Genomic DNA, 17,114 nt, shown 5'->3' with positions numbered 1-17,114 from the left:
TTTTTTTTAAGTTTATTTATCTATTTGGAGAGAGACAAGAGAGCACGGGAGGGATAGAGGGAGAGAGAGAGAGAATCCCAAGCAGCCTCAGCACTGTCAGCACAGAGCCCGATGAGGGGCTTGAACTCAAACCCTGAGGTCATGACCCGAGCCTAAACCAAGAGTCAGGTGCCCAACCGACTGAGCCACCCAGTCGCCCCAACAAGATGCTTCAGCTCCTCCGTCTGGCCTCTGCTCTCAGCAAAGTCCCGTTTATTGCCCCGTGGAGCCTTCACCCTTCTGCTTCGTGAAAATGTTTGTGCAGGTTCCTGGCTTCTTCCCAGGTTATATCTGACTGTCCTTTACCTTCCGTTCGGTCTTCTCTCTTACTGGGGGCGCCGTGTTTGCCCTGCAAGAGTCCTACCGACACAGTCCCGTAAATTAATTTTTTACGTTTTCAACTGGAGCAGAGGTTTTTAATTTAGGGTCCGCAAATGTTGGGAGTGGCGAGGACACAAAGCCCCGAAGGAGCATGCGAAATCTATGCGTGTGCATCTTTGCAGGGAGAGGTTGCTTATTTTCATTCCGTTTGCAAAAGGGCCAGGGACCCACCTAGAGCACGGGCTGGGCCCGCATGGCCACCCGATTGGACACTGCACTGTCTGCTCCCTTGCAGACGTTTCTGGCCAAGAACCACCCCTTGTGACTCCTCCCCTCGTTCTTCCCTCGTGTAAGCGGTGGCTGGTGGCAGCCTAGGGCAGAGAGGCCTGGCCTTGGCTCGTATCCTCTGCTCACCCCCTGCCCCACAGGCTGGCGCTCAAGCTCTAGCTCCAAAGAGCAGAGGAGGGGGGTTACAAATTCCTTCCCGAACCCCTGGGTTTCTCGGGGCCAGCAAAAAGTTTCAGTGTGAAAACTTGAAATACCAAGAGCGTGTATCTGCTTGCCTTGTGTCTTTTTAATTACATGGTGTTTTAGTTTGCCAGGCTGCCTAACAAAGAACCGTAGATTGGGTGGTTTAAACAGCAGGCATTTATTTCCTTACAGTTCTGGGCTCCGGAAGTCCAAGATCAAGGTGTCCACAGGGTCCTTCTTAGCTTGCACATGGTTGTCTTCTTTCTGGGTGTCTGTGTGTCCTAATCTCCTCTTATAAGGACATCAGACATACTGGATTAGCACAGACCCTAATGTCCTCAGGTTAATCGAATCACCTCTTTTTTTTTTTTTTTTTTTTTTTTTTATTAATGTTTTTTATTTATTTTTGGGACAGAGAGAGACAGAGCATGAACGGGGGAGGGGCAGAGAGAGAGGGAGACACAGAATCGGAAACAGGCTCCAGGCTCCGAGCCATCAGCCCAGAGCCCGACGCGGGGCTCGAACTCACGGACCGCGAGATCGTGACCTGGCTGAAGTCGGACGCTTAACCGACTGCGCCACCCAGGCGCCCCGCGAATCACCTCTTTAAAAACCCCGTCTCCAAATACAGTCACATTGAGGTATTGGGGGTCAGAATTTCAACATATGAATTTTGGGGGCACACAGTTTATCCCATAACACATATGTTAACATTTTTGTGATTATAAAAGTAACACACGAGGGGCACCTGGGTGGCTCAGGCTGTTGAGCGACCGACTTGAGCTCAGTTCACGATCTCGCGGTTTGTGGGTTCAAGCCCCGCGTCGGGCTCTGTGCTGATGGCTCAGAGCCTGGAGTCTGCCTCGGATTCTGTGTCTCCCTCTCTCTCTGCCCCTCCGCTGTTCATGCTCTGTCTCCCTCTTTCTCTCAAAAATAAATAAACGTTAAAAAAATTTTAATAACACACGTTTCCTATAGAAAATTTAGAAACTTCAGAAATGGAGAAATTAATGAAAGAATCTCTGTAAAAATCAAAAATCATTCTCTTTCTCTAAGTGTGTACAGTAAAAAAAAAAGTGAAAACTTTCCTCTCTTTCTGCACTTCCACTGCCTCCTCCCCAAAGAACACCTATAATGATGTTTCATAATAATAGGGTCATGTCCATTCAAACATTTTCTGTGCTTGCACAAGCTGCTTCCAGGAACATCCTTGTCCCCACACCCCTCTACATGTTCATGCTGGCTTCCTAGGGAGCACACCTCTTGTGCTGTGAATTAAGTCCTTGTGCACCTTCGCACTGACTCAATTGTTTTCTTGAAGGCTCCACAAAATGTGAACAATTAGAGCTCAGATTTAAGAGGAAATTCTAGGGACGCCTGGTAGGCTTAGTCGGTTAAGCGTCCAACTTCTGCTCAGGTCATGAGCTCGCGGTCCGTGAGTTCAAGCCCCGCGTCGGGCTCTGGGCTGACAGCTCTGTGCTGACTTCCGATTCTGTGTCTTCCCCCCCCCCTCCCCTCTCTCTGTGTCTCCCCCACTTGCACTCTGTCTCTCTCTCAAAAATAAATAGACATTAAAAAAAAATTTCTTTAGGGGTGCCTGGGTGGCTCAGTCGGTTGAGCGTCCGACTTCGGCTCAGGTCATGATCTCACAGTTTGTGGGTTCAAGCCCCACATCAGGCTCTGTGCTGACTGCTTGCTCAGAGCCTGGAGCCTGCTTCAGATTCTGTCTCCTTCTCTCTCAGCCCTTCCCCCGCTCACGCTTTGTCTGACTCTGTTTCTCAAAAATAAATAAAATGTAAAAAAAAAATTTTTTTTAATTTTTTTTAAATAAGAGGAAATTCTATAGTGATGTATTTAATGCCATTTTGTTACTTGTTTTATGGTTGTTTTTGCAGTTCTCCGTTTCTCTCTTCTTTTGCTCTCTTCTCGCACCCTTAGTTGTGTTAGGAAATTCTAAAAAGGAGGCGCTTTTAAGGAAACGAGACCCGTCAGAGTGGCTTCTGACACGTTAACCAGGCTTGAGCATAGGCAATGGGGCAGAAAGTTATTTTTCTCACTTCATCTTCTTACTTAGTTGGATTTTCTACATTTTCTCTAATGAGCTTATATTACTTTTTAGAACGGGGGAAATAAAGAACTGTAATAGAACACTGCCAAAGGGGACGATCAAAAGGAACCTTGAGCTCCTTTCAGAGCCAGAGGAGGAAAGAAAGAGGGAGCCAGCTGCCACAGGGGCTGAGGGAGGGACGCTGGCGGGGGCCACAGGGGAAGACGGAAGCGCTCCGGGTCGCTGGCCCTGTGCCTCTCGGACGTGGCAGAGAAGAGTGCACGCGTGACAGGGAGAAGCCAGCTCTGAGCCCGTGCAAGGTGGCTGGCGAGTGTGCAAATGAGCTCCTGGCTACTTAAAATAAAGTCCTTTGGTCTGGACTAATTATATCCCAGCTGCTGAGAAGTAGATGCTGAGTCACTGCCCGTGGTCTTTGGAAACTTGCGGTGGAAACAAGCTGGAAGGTGGACGAGGGTCAAAAGGCCATTCTCGTTTTTTTGAAGGGGAAGGACGTGGAGACTTCAGACATTGGGCCAGAGAGCTGAACAAGGATGAAGGCGCGGGGGGTGGTGGCGGGGAGGACTGGGGACGCTCTGGAAAGAAAGTGATGACTCCTGGGAATCAGAATGGGTTCACCGGCTCCAGATGAGGGTCGGCTGTGACCCTGGAGTCGAGATGGGGAAATATGGAGCCGCCGTTAGCACAATTAGGTCAGATGGTAGCAGACTGAGTTATCGTGACCACACAACCAGGGGATCAGTGTCAAACGGGAGGCAGGTCCGTAGGTCTGCGTGGAAAGTTTCTGTCCTGCTCAAGGTTCCTTATCAATCGCTAAGGATTAGGGATGAAGTGGAAAGCAAGAAAAATATACGCCTGCCTTCATGGAGTTGATACTCTAGTGTCATCTATTCACTCATTAAAGCAAGTTTATTTCTATCTTAAAGGGAAAAAAACCTATCCCCTGGACCTGATCGAGAGAGGAGTAGCTCTTGTCACCGTCCATTAGTGGTTTTGATGACCTTGTTGGCCCACAGGGTGGGCACTCGGTCACTGCGGGGCTCCCTGCTGGCTGTCTCCCTAGCAGCCATTTCTCACCTCGTCCTTTCTTTATTTTATTTTGTTATTAGTTTATTTTATTGTTTCATTAGTTTTTTAATGTTTATTTATTTGTTTTTGAGACAGAGAGATAGAGTGTGAGCAGGGGAGAGGAAGAGACAGAGGGAGACAGAGACTCCCAAGCAGGATCCGCACTGTTAGCACGGAGCCCTACGCAGGGCTGGGACTCACGATTTGTGAGATCCTGACCTGAGCCAAAACCCAGAGTTGGACGCTCAACCGACTGAGCCACCCAGGCGCCCCCCACCTTTTAAAATGTTATATATAGAGAGAGTGCAAGTGGGGGAGAGGGGCTCTTAAGCAGGTTTCATGCACAGTGTGGAGCCCGATGTGGGGCTCAATCCCTGGGATCATGACCTGAGCCTAATTCAAGAGTCTGATGCTCAACCAATGGAGCCACTCAGGCGCCCCTCACCTCTTCCTTTCTGCAAGTACCACATCTCCCCCCTACACCGAGCACTTTTCTTCCTTGCATCCATTTGTCTCAGGGAGAGTTGACCCCCATACCTCAAGAGTCACCCCATTGGCCTGAGGGGAATTCTGTTCCCCTTGAGGGCAGTTGGTTCAGGCAAAGGCATATGACCCAGTCTGACAAATACCCTGAGAAGTCCAGGGAGGACTGGGGAGTTTTCTCCCTCTTGAGAGAAAGCCATAGTATATCAGTTAGAAATGTTTTTATCAGCAAGTAACGGAACCACCCCCCCATACACACACACACACACACACACACACACACACACACACACTGACAAATAACGGTTTAAGAGTGAAGATATTTAACGAGCTCAGTATAAAAGTCTGGAGGTAGGTGGTTCCTGGCATTGGTGTCTCAAATAATATTAGGATCAACATCTCTGTGATTCTCTTTTTCTTTCATTAATGGTGTTTAAAAGGCTGCCACTCCAGCCGTTATGTCCATGTTGAGGCCTGGGAAGAAAGGAACTTTGTCAGGGACTGAAACCTGTCCCTTTTCTAATCAACGATTTCCCAGAAATGCCCTGGTTTTCTTTCACTTTCATCTCATTGGACAGCACTGTCACCTGGCCACTTCTAGCTGCAAGGCAGACTGGGAAGGTGAGTTTTTGGCTCTTCTTGTCTATAGAAGAAACGGGAAATGAAGAAGACATTGGGTTGAGAAGTGGGACTAGGTTAGCTACACCCAGGAAGCAAGCCTCCGGTGTCTGGGATCACTGCTGCCATCTTGGTTCTGGCCGGAGCAGAGAGATAGAAGGAACCTACCTACAGCCCAGATGAAAAGTGAGCAAAGTAGGTCAAGATACCATTCACGGAGAAAGGAAAAAGTAACCCTCAAGCATGTGAAAAGATGCCCAACTTCACTCATAAGAGCAATTAAAATCGAAATAACACCACGATACTACCTTTTTACCTATCAGATTGGCAAAAATCCAAATGTTTGACAACACATTCTGTTCATAAGGTTGTGGGGAAACAGGCATTCTCCTGCGTGAAGGGCAAAATAGCACGATCTCCTGTGGTGGTGAAAGAGTGGATAAAGGAACGCATGAACTAGGGTCTTGATGTCCTCATCAAGATGCCACATCAACTGACCTGTGGCACAGGGCCCAGCCTCCTGTGGGACTTCTGGTAAATGACACAATCAGTGTCCTCACTGATTAAGCCCGTTTGAGGAGAGTTTTTGTTACCCAGAACCCACGATATCCCAAATGATGCCCCTGCCTCCCACCTGAAGCCCAGGAGCAAAGGTATTCTGGCCAGAAGCCAGATCATGGAATCTCATTGGGTCACCCGGTGACTAGCCAAACCCAAGCAGGTACGGATCCAAAAGCTGAGCTCATTGCTGACAGAAGAATTCCTCCCAGAGAATGGGCCGTGAGCCTATTCCCAAATCAGTGGGTGGGTAACTGCCTAAGGTGATATCTAACCCGTGTGGTCATGAGAGGGGGCTGCGTCTTGAGTGGTTGAAAGGCCTGTTGGAATCCAAATTGTAAGGACTGCCCTAAGGACTTAGACCTTGAGGTGGTGAGAGGGCTGCCTCGGTCTTGCTTGACCGGATGTCCTAGCTTGCTATTTGGTTTCTTGGATTGCCTTTATTTGCATTTCTTATTCACGGGGCAACCTCCTGGTTCCTGAGTATTCCCAAATTGTGTGGCAAGTGAAGAAATTAGGCTTCTGTTTGTCTTTTGAAAAATTGCTCGTGAAGAATGGACAGGCCCAGTGGAATCCCTTCATCCTCCCATCCAACATTCCTCACTAATGACCTTCCTAGTCTGAGATGCGGTTAAAGACGGATGGCTCGTGCCCTCGGGCTACACCGCTTCATATGCTGCATTTCAAAATCCATGCCCTCTGTACTGAACACCAATGACTGGGACAAACTTCCAGGATATTCAGAGTAGCTGGTAGCCACTCGTGAAACCCTATCCATGTGTAGGCCTGCACCAATTCTGCCCAGGTGTCAGGCAGGCGAGAGCCAGGATACCTGGCTTCTGAGGATGGGAGCCTTCATGGCCCTGGGGATCCAAAGGACTTGGTTTGTTCCCTTCTAAGGCGGAGTCGAGGCCAGAACAAAGGCATAAGCAAGAAAAACCTCATTGAGGTCATACTGCCAACGGACATTCTGATGCCCACAGCCAGGGGCAGTAAGAGGTGTGTAAGTGGGCCAGTGTGATCCCTGGTGGGGTTCCTGTGTGATCACGTGGCAGCCCGACAGGAGCAGGAAGGTGGGTGGGAATGCAGGGTCTTCCGCAAGGACAGAACAGAAAGCAGGTGCCAAGAGCGCCACCGTACCTTGGGGGCGTGATGGCTGTATCTCCAAAGTGGGTAGATGCTGGCCTCTTCCTTGGCATCCTTCTAGCCCCCAGAAGGGCTCAGTCTGTGGGCGTGGCAATCGTCCAGACTCCCCTCCAGCCGTATTTCCGGCAACCGTCCCGCCACCAGCGTCATACGCACTCTGATCACTGCTCTGAGCACATGTATATTTAGTTTGTCCCCTGCTGTTCATTTGTGATTGTTTGCAGGTTGTGTCATGTGTGTATGTTATGTCTACGCTGGATACAGGCCCCTGAGACCAAGGTCTGTCTTCTAGTTTTTGTGAATCACCATCCCCCTCCTCCACAAACCACACCCCCACCCCCCCCACCAGGAAGAACTAGCACCTACTACGGGGCATTGCATAACACAGACAAAAATGCTTGTAAATAAGTTACCATTACTGACAGTCCGAGGTTCACCCCCACTGTGAACCAACACTGTGGAGGGAAAAGCTGAGGTTCAGAGCCGAGGAACACGTAGAGAGGGGCTCTTTGTTAAGAACAGACCAGGCATCTATTTGCCCGAGAGGGCTGTCAGAATTACCAAAAAAAATTGGGAGGCGTGTCCCATAGCCTCATGGGACACATGCACCTGGGAAGATTCTTCACAGACCTGGCAGATAGCGGGAACGACAATTGCCAGCCATCACATCACCCTGCCATAGCAGATCAGTGCACAAGAAATTAGAATCCGAACATTTTGCTATGGCTTGGCGAAATCTAAGACAGCTTTTTTCCAGAAGTCTTTTACTATGAGATTCCTTGACATGGCGACCCGTCCAACTTAAAGGATTTATTCGTGTTGTCAGCTTTTCAGAAAGGTATTTCTTGAAACAAAACAACGAAAAACACCGACTTCGAAGGGAGGGCGCACATTGTAGAGGTCGCGGGAAGACCAAGGTGCGGGGTGGCTCCTGGCCACCAGGGGGCGTGGTCTCCCCGGTCCTCGGCTGCAAAGCCAACCGTGGCGACCGCAGCCCGCCCCGCACTACCTGTCACAAGGCCCGCAGCCCCCTCCGCGAAGCCCGGGCCCGGGGATCCAGGTGGGCACCAGGCCTCTTCTCCCACTTGGGCATTTCCTGCAGCGGGTATGTCTGGGGTGCAGAAGGCCGGGAGCGGCCAGGCCGGGAGGAGGTCAGGTTAAATTACAGGCTGGGCGGGAGTGCTGTGCTGGCGGCTTCGCCCAGGAGCCAGGAAGGCGGTGGTGTCTGGGGCATGACCTCGGGTGGCTGTGGTGCTGGATGGGCCGCTGGGCAGAGTCCCACCGGCGAGGCCACGGAGAGCGTGGGTGTGGCAACCACAACAGAGACGCGGGGGTGGGGGTGGGGGGCATCGTGTGGTGCGACCCGGGCGAAGTCCATGCTTTGCGGCGAGGTCCGCCCTGGTCTGGTCTGGTCTCCCTTCCTCAGCATTACCTTCTCTGGGAGGAGCTCTTCTCCCGCCCGGTGACCCGCTCCTCCCTCGGGGGACTTCCTTCCCTCTCCCATCCACGCACCCAACACTGGTGAGCGCCCGCTGTAGCCGCTAGTCTTGCGCCTCCGTGGCTTTACTCGTGCTTTTCTCCCCGCCCTTCTCAGCCCGTCCAGGTTTCACCATGTCAGTGAGGCCCTGGAGCCTCACCAGCTCCAGGAAGCCCCCTCTGATTACTCCAGAGTGAGGAAAAGGGTCTAGTCGGCCCCATATACAGTTATATCCCCAGCGCCTAAAACTATGCCTGGCACAAGTGGGGGCTCGGTAAGTATGTATTCGCTTGAAGGAATGAGGTGATCTTGTGTGACTTCACAGCTTTTTTTTAAAGATTTTATTTTTTTAAGTTTACTTATTTATTTTGAGAGAGAGAGAGAGAGAGAATGCATGTGCACAAGCAGGGGAGGGGCAGAGAGAGAGGAGGACACAGAAACCGAAACAGGCTCCAGGCTCTGAGCCGTCAGCACAGAGCCTGATGAGGGGCTCCAATCCATGAACCACGAGATCATGACCTGAGCCAAAGTCAGACACTTAACCGACTGAGCCACCCAGGCGCCCCATTTTATTGTTTTTTTACGTTTATTTATTTTGAGAGAGAGAGAAAGAGAGCACAAGCAGGGGAGGGGCAGAGAGAGAGGGAGAGAGAAGATCCCAAGCAGGCTCCACGACGAGAAGACTCAGGGCTCCGTCCCACAAACTGCAAAACTGTGACCTGAGCCAAAATCAAGAGTCCCACACTCCACCAACTGAGCTAGCCAGGCACCCCTGATTTGACAGCTACGATTGCCCAAAACTTTCACTTGGCACATCGTCAAGTCCCGCCTGTGACATCTGTCCTACTGAACTGTTGTGTTTATTACCACTGGATGCTTGCTGGTTGGATTAGGCAGGGCTCTCGAGCTGGAAGGGCCAGAAAGGAATTTATTGGCTCATTGAACCACACCATCAGGGGATAGGCAGGAAGGGTTGATCCTGCTTCAGGGACTACAGGAACCTGGGATTATGTCAGGACGCCCTGCCGCTCATCATGGCTTCTCTCTTTGATGTCTTTATCCCTGCTTCTGCAAACTGGCTTTCTCCACCCAAAAAATGACTGTCAGCTAGCCCAGATTCACATCCTTTGCGCTCGCCAGTCCAAGAGGAATAGGATTTTCCTCCCTGGCTCCAATTTTATTTTATTTTATTTTATTTTATTTTATTTTATTTTATTTTATTTTATTTCTTTTGTTAATGTTCTTTTTTTTTAATTTTTTTTTAACGTTTATTTATTTTTGAGACAGAGAGAGACAGAGCATGAACGGGGGAGGGTCAGAGAGAGGGAGACACAGAATCCGAAACAGGCTCCAGGCTCTGAGCTGTTAGCACAGAGCCTGACGCGGGGCTCGAACTCACGGACTGTGAGATCATGACCTGAGCCGAAGTCGGCTGCTTAACCGACTGAGCCATCCAGGCGCCCCTAATGTTTGTTCATTTTTGAGACAGAGTGTGAGCGGGGGAGGGGCAGAGAGAGGGAGACACAGAATCCAAAGCAGGCTCCGGGCTCCGCGCTGTCAGCGCAGAGCCTGACCCAGGGCTTGAACTCACGAACCGTGAGATCATGACCAGAGCCGAAGTCGGACGCTCAACTCACTGAGCCACCCAGGCACCCCTCCAGCTCCGATTTTAAAATCCTGACAAAAACTTCAATAGGGCTTGGTTTTTCTGGATCTCATGCCTTTTTCTTGCACCAACCACCGTGGCCAGAGGCAGACACGGAGAATAATAGGCAGCTCGTACCTGAATGGCAGAGTTGGACGAGAGAAGGAGCAGTTGAGCCCCAAAATGTGGATGAGAGAAACAGACGTGGCCACTCAGAAGAGCTGGGGCCACCACCCTGATGTGTGTTGATGACAGTGGCTGCACATACATTTTGTGATTATTCCCTGTTATTGAGGAAAAGGACGGTACATGCCCATGGTGCCCTTGCTGAAGACAAGAACTTGATGAATACAGGCTGATTTATAGGAGAGGAAGGTGTGTGTGTGTGTGTGTGTGTGTGTGTGTGTGTGTGTGTGTGTCTGGGTGGTGGAATCTCGGGTGGATCTCCCCTGCACTTTGCATGGACCTGCAACTGTCCTTCTTGTCCCGGCTGCTGTGGGTGAGGCCGTCTGTTCAGGGTGTGGATCTAGAGAGAATTATGGCTTAAGCTGTCGCTTCTGGATTTCCTCCTGAGAAAATCTTCTGAGCCCAGCAGCGTAATACTGGCTTTTTGTTTCACAGGGGGAATGGCTCTAAGGCTGGTTTTTCTATTTGCGTTGTTGTTGTTTATTTCGGTAGAGAGCAAGAGGGAAGTTTTGGACGATGGCGTCTTCCTCGGACGGTCTCAGGAGTGTGGCTGTTTTGAAAAATCAGGCGTTGCTGCCCGAGGCGCTTCAGGCTTTCAACAGCCCTCTTAGGTAACACTATTCACCTAGTTTCTCTGATGAGGAAACTGAGGCTCAGCAGTACACGCCCAGGTCACGTAGCTATAGGAAGTAGGGAGGACAGAAAGACGCGTCTAGATTAGGAAGCGTGCACCAGCGGCTTTGCCTGCCTCCGATCATTTCATCTACACAGCAGGTGATAGGCTTGCTGAAGTGTAAATGCCTTGCCCAAGGTCATAGAGGCCAGTGAGCCCTGGGATTTGTTGATTCCAAGTCCCTACTATTTTTTTTTTTTTTTTTTTTTAGTGTTTATTTATATTTGAGAGAGAGAGGGAGACAGAGTGTGAGCGGGGGAGGGGCAGAGAGAGACAGAGACACGGAATCCGAAACGGGCTCCCGGCTCCAAGCTGTCAGCGCAGAGCCCGACTCGGGGCTCGAACTCACAAGCCGTGAGATCATGACCTGAGCTGAAGCCAGACGCTCAAGTGACTGGGCCACCCCAGCGTCCCTCTACTATTGTCACTTCCTTACACTTGTGGCTTTGGTCTGTGTTGTGCCTCCATTGGCGAATCTGTAAAATGGGGGTGATGACAGTACGTACCTCATGGTGTTGGGGGGGGTGGGTAAGTAAAATGACACCCGGCCTGCAGTAAGAGCTCTGTACGTGGACGCTACTGTCACTGTTTTTGTTATCGCACTGCAAGACCTCCCTCAGGATCACGAGTCGGACCACTCCCTGTGGCGGGAGAACCAGATCCCGTGGGAGCCCCCTCCGGGCCCAGGTGCTCCTGAGGCCCAGCCGCAGGTGCCTGGGAAAGTCTGCGACAGGAATAAAGGGAACAAAGGCTCCAGGTGCTCGGCTGAAGCTTTGTCTGGCTCAAGGCCTGTTTCCTGCTCGATCAGGTTGCTCTTGGCTGGCTGGGCTCCGGGAGCTGACCCCTCCCCCCTGCCCCTGCCCCTGCCGCTGCCCCTGCCAGCCGAGGGCTGAGGGCCGGGCCTGGTGATGCGGGACGGGGCCCAGCTGGGCAAAGCACTTCCTTTTTAGAGCCCAGCCTTGGAGTTTGGCTGGCTGAAGCAGGAAGCCTTGAGACACCAGGCCCTCCCTCCAGCTCTGTGGTTTCAGTGAGCCCCCCTCCCATCCTCCTTAGGTGGGGTGGCCTTGGGGGGTAGAGCCCGGGGCTTGAATGCCAGCCCAAGAATGGAGCCGCAACCCGAGGCAAACTGTCTTTCTCTCTGCCTCTCGGTTTTCCTGGCAAGGATGTTCAGAAGGTTGTGCTGGTTCATGGAGAAAGCCCTTGCAAGCCCTAACAATCCCCTGGGGCCCCCAACACTGCCTGCAGGAGACGGAGCTTCAGACCCGGTGGAGGGTGATCCTAGTATAACACAAACTGGGGCCTGTCTCCCTCTGCTTCACCCCTACAGCAACCCCGGGCTGCCCACCCCCCTCCCTGCGCGGCAGCTCTCGGTCAGGACCTTAAAGAAAGGTCCTTGACCGGGAGTTTATTCCTGCCTCAGGGCTTTTGCACTTGCTGTCCTGTTGCCCCGGAACACAGTGTGCTCCCGGTGTCCATGTGGCTGTCCTTGTCGCTCAGGTTTGAGCCCTTAGATGTTGCCTCCTTAGAGAGGCCTTCCTTGTCACCCTCTGAACTAGCCCCTGCCTTGTCCCTCACTTTCAACCTCATCCTGTTTTCTAACCCTCAGAGGACTCACCTCCGTCCCTCAGAGTTTCTTTTTTTCTTTTTTTTAATGTTTATTTATTTGAGAGAGAGAGAGCACACGATGAGAGAGGGGCAGAGAGAGAGAGGGAGACACAGAATCGGAAGCAGGCTCCGGGCTCTGAGCTGTCAGCTCAGAGCCCGACACGAGGCTCGAGCCCATGAACCGTGAGATCGTGACCTGAGCCAAAGTGAGACGCTCAACTGACTGAGCCACCCAAGCGCCCTTCTCAAAGTTTCTTGTTCTGATTTATCTCCCTTTTTTTTTTTGTATTTTCTTTAACTTATTTTTTTAATTTACATCCAAGTTAGTTAGCATATAGTGCAACAATGATTTCAGGAGTAGATTCCTTGGTGCCCCTTTACCCATTTAGCCCATCCCCCCTCCCACAACCCCTCCAGTAACCCTCTGTTTGTTCTCTGTATTTAAAAATCCCTTATGTTTTGTCCCACTCCCTGTTTTTATATAATTTTTGCTTCCCTTCCCTTATGTTCATCTGTTTTGTCTCTTAAAGTCCTCATATGAGTGAAGTCATATGACACTTGTCTTTCTCTGACTAATGTCACTTAGCATAATACCCTCCAGTTCCATCCACGTAGTTGCAAATGGCCTCTTTTTTTTTTTTTAATTTTTTAATGTTTGTTTTATTTTTGAGAGAGAGAACGTGTGTGCACAAGCAGGGGAGGGGCAGAGAAAGGGAGACAGAGGATCCGAAGCAGGCTCCGTGCTGACAGCAGAGGAGCCCAATGCAGGGCTCGAACTCATGGACCGCGAGATCATGACCTGAGCCCAAGCTGGGTGCCTAACCCTGACTGAGACACCCGGGCGCCCCAATCTCCCTTTTTCTCGTCTGCCTCTCCGCTGGAATCTACGCCCCCTGAGGGGAGGGCCTCCCTGTCTTTCCTTCCACCGTCTCCCCAGCCCCAGAGCTGGGCCTAGCACTGGACAGTCGGGTACTCCCTGTAGCTGTCACCAACCGTGAGGCCCGCCTTGGGATGAAGGTCTTGGTGTCTGTTCCCGTCTGCACTTCTGTGGAGGCAGCTTTGCGGGTATGAACGCACTTCAGATTCCCAAAGCACTTTCAAATAAATGCACTGCCTCGTTGGTACCTCATCTCACAACTCAAACCCATTGTTCCACTGGGTCATGTTACAGATGTGCGTATATTCAGACTCACTGCATTGGGGTGTGGGGCGGTAGCACTCTAATCTCCGAGATTCTCGTAGGCTCTGGGTTGTTCTAGGACTCTGTTGATGCAGGTGTTACCTTTAGGTCTCAGCCAGGGAAACTCTAAAACGCTTGCTCTCTTCCATGGCTGGGACATCCCACTTTCTCTTCTGCTCTCGGGCCTTGGAATTAGAGCAGGACCTCTAAATAGCACAGAGTACTTAGTACTTAGCATTCTGCCCTCTCAGGTGCACAGAGTACTTAGTACTTAGCATTCTGCCCTCTCAGGTTCACGGATATTCGGCGGCAAGTGAGGCTTGGAGGCGAAGGGACCCAGCCTCCAGGAAAGTGGCGAAGGCGGGTCTAGAACTCCGCTGCAGAACCCTCCGCTCGGACTCCAAGCCGAGGGCCGGCTCACCACGCGCATCTGTATGTGGATTCACTTCCAGCTGCCTGGGGGGTGGAGCTCTTCATGGTCTAAATTGTTAAAATCGTAATGGCATCTTCAGGTGCCTTTATTAAGCTCATTAAGGGCTTATGAGGTCTTGCCCTGGCTTTCCGCTGGATCCTGCAGCCGGAGAGGGAGGCGAGGCTCCCAGCTGTGCCCATGTGATGGCGTGCATGGAAACTCCTCAAAGGACAGCAGAGATCCATACTGACTGGGAACTTGGCAAAGATAAGCCTGCGTGGGTGTGCAGGGACACATAGGCACCGTCTGGAAGGATGCGCTTCAGAATGCCAGCAGGGACATGGGGCGCCTGGGTGGCTCAGGAGGTTAAGCATCTGACCCTTGGTTTCGGCTGGGGTCATGATCTCACGGCTTCGTGGTTTCGAGCCCCACATCGGGTTCCTCCGCGCTGAGGGTGCAGAGCCTGCCCGGGAGTCTCTGCCTCCTTCTCTCTCTGCCCCTCCCCCATTCACATTGTCTCTGTCTCTCTCAAAATAAATAAATAAACTTAAAAAAAAAAAACAAAAAGAAGAAGAATGCCAATAGTGGCGTCCCTGGGGATGGCCTTCTGAGTGATCTTTCAGTCTCTTCTTTATGTTTTTTGGAACTGTCTGAATTTTTTTTTTTTTTTATAATGAGCAAGCATTTCCTTTATAATCAGCAAAAGAAATAAATAGAGTCATTTTCATCTTGAAAAGGAATTGAAGACAGCCCCTGAATAGAAATAAAGGAAGGGGAAGAGTGCTTATGAAGTGCGTGATCGGTGTTTTCAGTCGGATCACTCAGGGGGACGTCCCGCAGGTACAATCGGAGTCAGCAGCTGGGGGGGGGGGGGGGCGTTCAAAATATTAACGTAACAAGGGCTGATTGGACTTCTTCTATGAATGAGGCCCATCGTTATCATCCCCTCGGCCCCCTCTCTCTGGGCAGCGCTCCTCTTTCTCAGGATCCCGGTGATTGACGTCACAAGCCCTTCCCGGAGACTGTGCAGCGAGACGCTGGAGGAGAACCGAGAAGTGAGACGTCAGTGAGTCAGAACTCATTCAAAGCCCCGGAGTTTCCCGGCCGTTACCTTCCACGCCTGGGCCTATGAGTCAGGGTCATCTCGCCCCCGTTGTGTGTGGTGCCTACATGCTTCCCTGCCCTGCTCTTCCGGGGGCCCCATCCCAGCCTTCACGCGTGCACACACACCGGCCCCGGCCGGCCGCGCGTCCCCTGCCGCGTGTCCCGGCGAGGGTGCGGGTGCAGGCGCGCCCGGCTTATTCACTCACCCCCCGGGGGGTGTGCACGGGCCCCTTGGGTGCTGAGCTCAGGCTCCGCACGGCCAGAGACGAACCGAAAAAAGAAAAATAAATATTAGTACTTCCTTTCCCATAAATGTTGCAACAGTCTAGCTGTAGCTTAGAGCGTCTATTTTTTTAAGTCCATTTATTTATTTGGGGGGTGGGAGGGGCAGAGCAGGAGAGAGAAAGAATCCTAAGCAGGCTCCATGCTCAGTGTGGAGCCCGGGGGGGGGGGGGGGGGGGGGGGGGCTCCTATCCCACCACCCTGGGATCGTGACCTGGGCCGAAAGCAAGAGTTGGACACTCAACTGACTGAGCCACCCAAGTGCCCCTTATGGCAGGTATTTTGTGAATAATCAGAATTAACCCACATGTCTGGCGTTAGTGGTCTGTATCCAGAGAACAGAATACTATGGAGGTACTAAAAAGAGTGAAGTAGATTATGTAAAGTGACATAGAAAATGGTCATTTTGGGGGTGTCTGGCTGGCTCAGTCAGGAGAGCATGCGACTCTTGATCTCGGGGTTGTGAGTTTGAGCCTCATGTTGGGTGGAGAGATTAGAGATTACTTAAAAGTAAAATTAGACATTTTTTTTTTTAATGTTTTTATTTATCTTTTCTTTTAGTTCTTTTTTTTTTTTTCAACGTTTTATTTATTTTTGGGACAGAGAGAGACAGAGCATGAACGGGGGAGGGACAGAGAGAGAGGGAGACACAGAATCGGAAACAGGCTCCAGGCTCCGAGCCATCAGCCCAGAGCCCGACGCGGGGCTCGAACTCACGGACCGTGAGATCGTGACCTGGCTGAAGTCGGATGCTCAACCGACTGAGCCACCCAGGCGCCCCTCACAAGTGTCTTTAAAGAAATACATAGTCATTTCACAAAAATGAAATGTCATATATGGTAGGACAAAATTAACTATTATAAACCAGAAAAATTGTTTATGGTTCTGCATAGATATAAAAATATTATCAAAACATTCATATTATCCCTTCAAATAAAAAAATAAAATTAAACATTCTTTAAAAAATAATTTAAGAAAAAGAAAATGGTCAGTTTTAAGGCACAGCCATGTGTACGTGATGTTCTTGGTTGTGTGAATCTGTATTATGACTTTTTTTAAAAAAAATTTTAATGTTTTTATTTATTTTTGAGACAGAGAGAGAGAAAGAGCATGAGCGGGGGAGGGGCAGAGAGAGAGGGGGACACGGAATCCAAAGCAGGCTCCAGGCTCCGAACTGTCAGTGCAGAGCCTGACGCGGGGCTCGAACTCACAGACCATGAGATCATGACCTGAACTGAAGTCAGACGCTTCACCGACTGAGCCACCCAGGCGCCCTGTATTATGACTCATTTTAAAAAGTGGATATCTTCCCATTGTAAAAAGATAAAACCTCCAGAAAAATTTAGACAAAGACCCGAAAAGCCCCCATCAGGACCCGCATCCCTCAGGACAGGCCAGGTTATGCTCTAGTAACAAATACCTCTGAGCATCTCAGTGACTTAAAGTAACAAAGATTTATTTCTTGCCCACGCTTCATTCCCAGCAAGGCTCTCAAAGGCTCGTCTCTTTGTAGTCATCAGAGCCCCACTGTCATTGTATGATGTCACTGTCCCCATGTGAGACTTCAGGGTTCACCACTGCAGGGGAAGAAAGCCTAAGAACCACACACGGGTTCTCCAATGCCTCCCCCAGAAGGGGCACATGTCACCCTTCCTCACATTTCATTGGCCAAAGCAACTCACATGGCCACCTAACTTCCGGAGGAAGTATGATCCTCGGAAGTATACTCGGAAGGGAAGAGAGCTGGAGGAGTCCATGAGCCCTGGTGACGTCTACCGCCC

At 50.8% G+C, this 17,114-nt stretch overlaps 1 long non-coding RNA gene across 3 annotated transcripts; it reads left to right on the top strand.

The window, feature by feature from the left end:
* The first annotated feature begins 4,022 nt into the window (after nucleotides 1–4,022).
* On the top strand, nucleotides 4,023–15,496 carry LOC131516012 (uncharacterized). Of its 3 annotated transcripts, XR_009263802.1 has the most exons (5): nucleotides 4,023–7,874; nucleotides 8,364–8,520; nucleotides 10,570–10,688; nucleotides 14,685–14,787; nucleotides 14,917–15,496. It is a non-coding gene; the product is annotated as an uncharacterized LOC131516012 (long non-coding RNA). The 3 variants fall into 3 exon arrangements; XR_009263804.1 differs by lacking the exon at nucleotides 14,685–14,787 and having other exon boundaries at nucleotides 4,028–7,874; XR_009263803.1 differs by lacking the exon at nucleotides 14,685–14,787 and having other exon boundaries at nucleotides 4,030–7,874; nucleotides 14,933–15,496.
* Nucleotides 15,497–17,114: the final 1,618 nt, after the last annotated feature.

This window comes from Neofelis nebulosa, chromosome 7 (assembly GCF_028018385.1).
Source record: "Neofelis nebulosa isolate mNeoNeb1 chromosome 7, mNeoNeb1.pri, whole genome shotgun sequence".
Lineage (NCBI taxonomy): Eukaryota > Metazoa > Chordata > Mammalia > Carnivora > Felidae > Neofelis > Neofelis nebulosa.
Note: the sequence above shows the minus strand (reverse complement) of the source record. Positions and strands in the feature narration are given on the sequence as shown.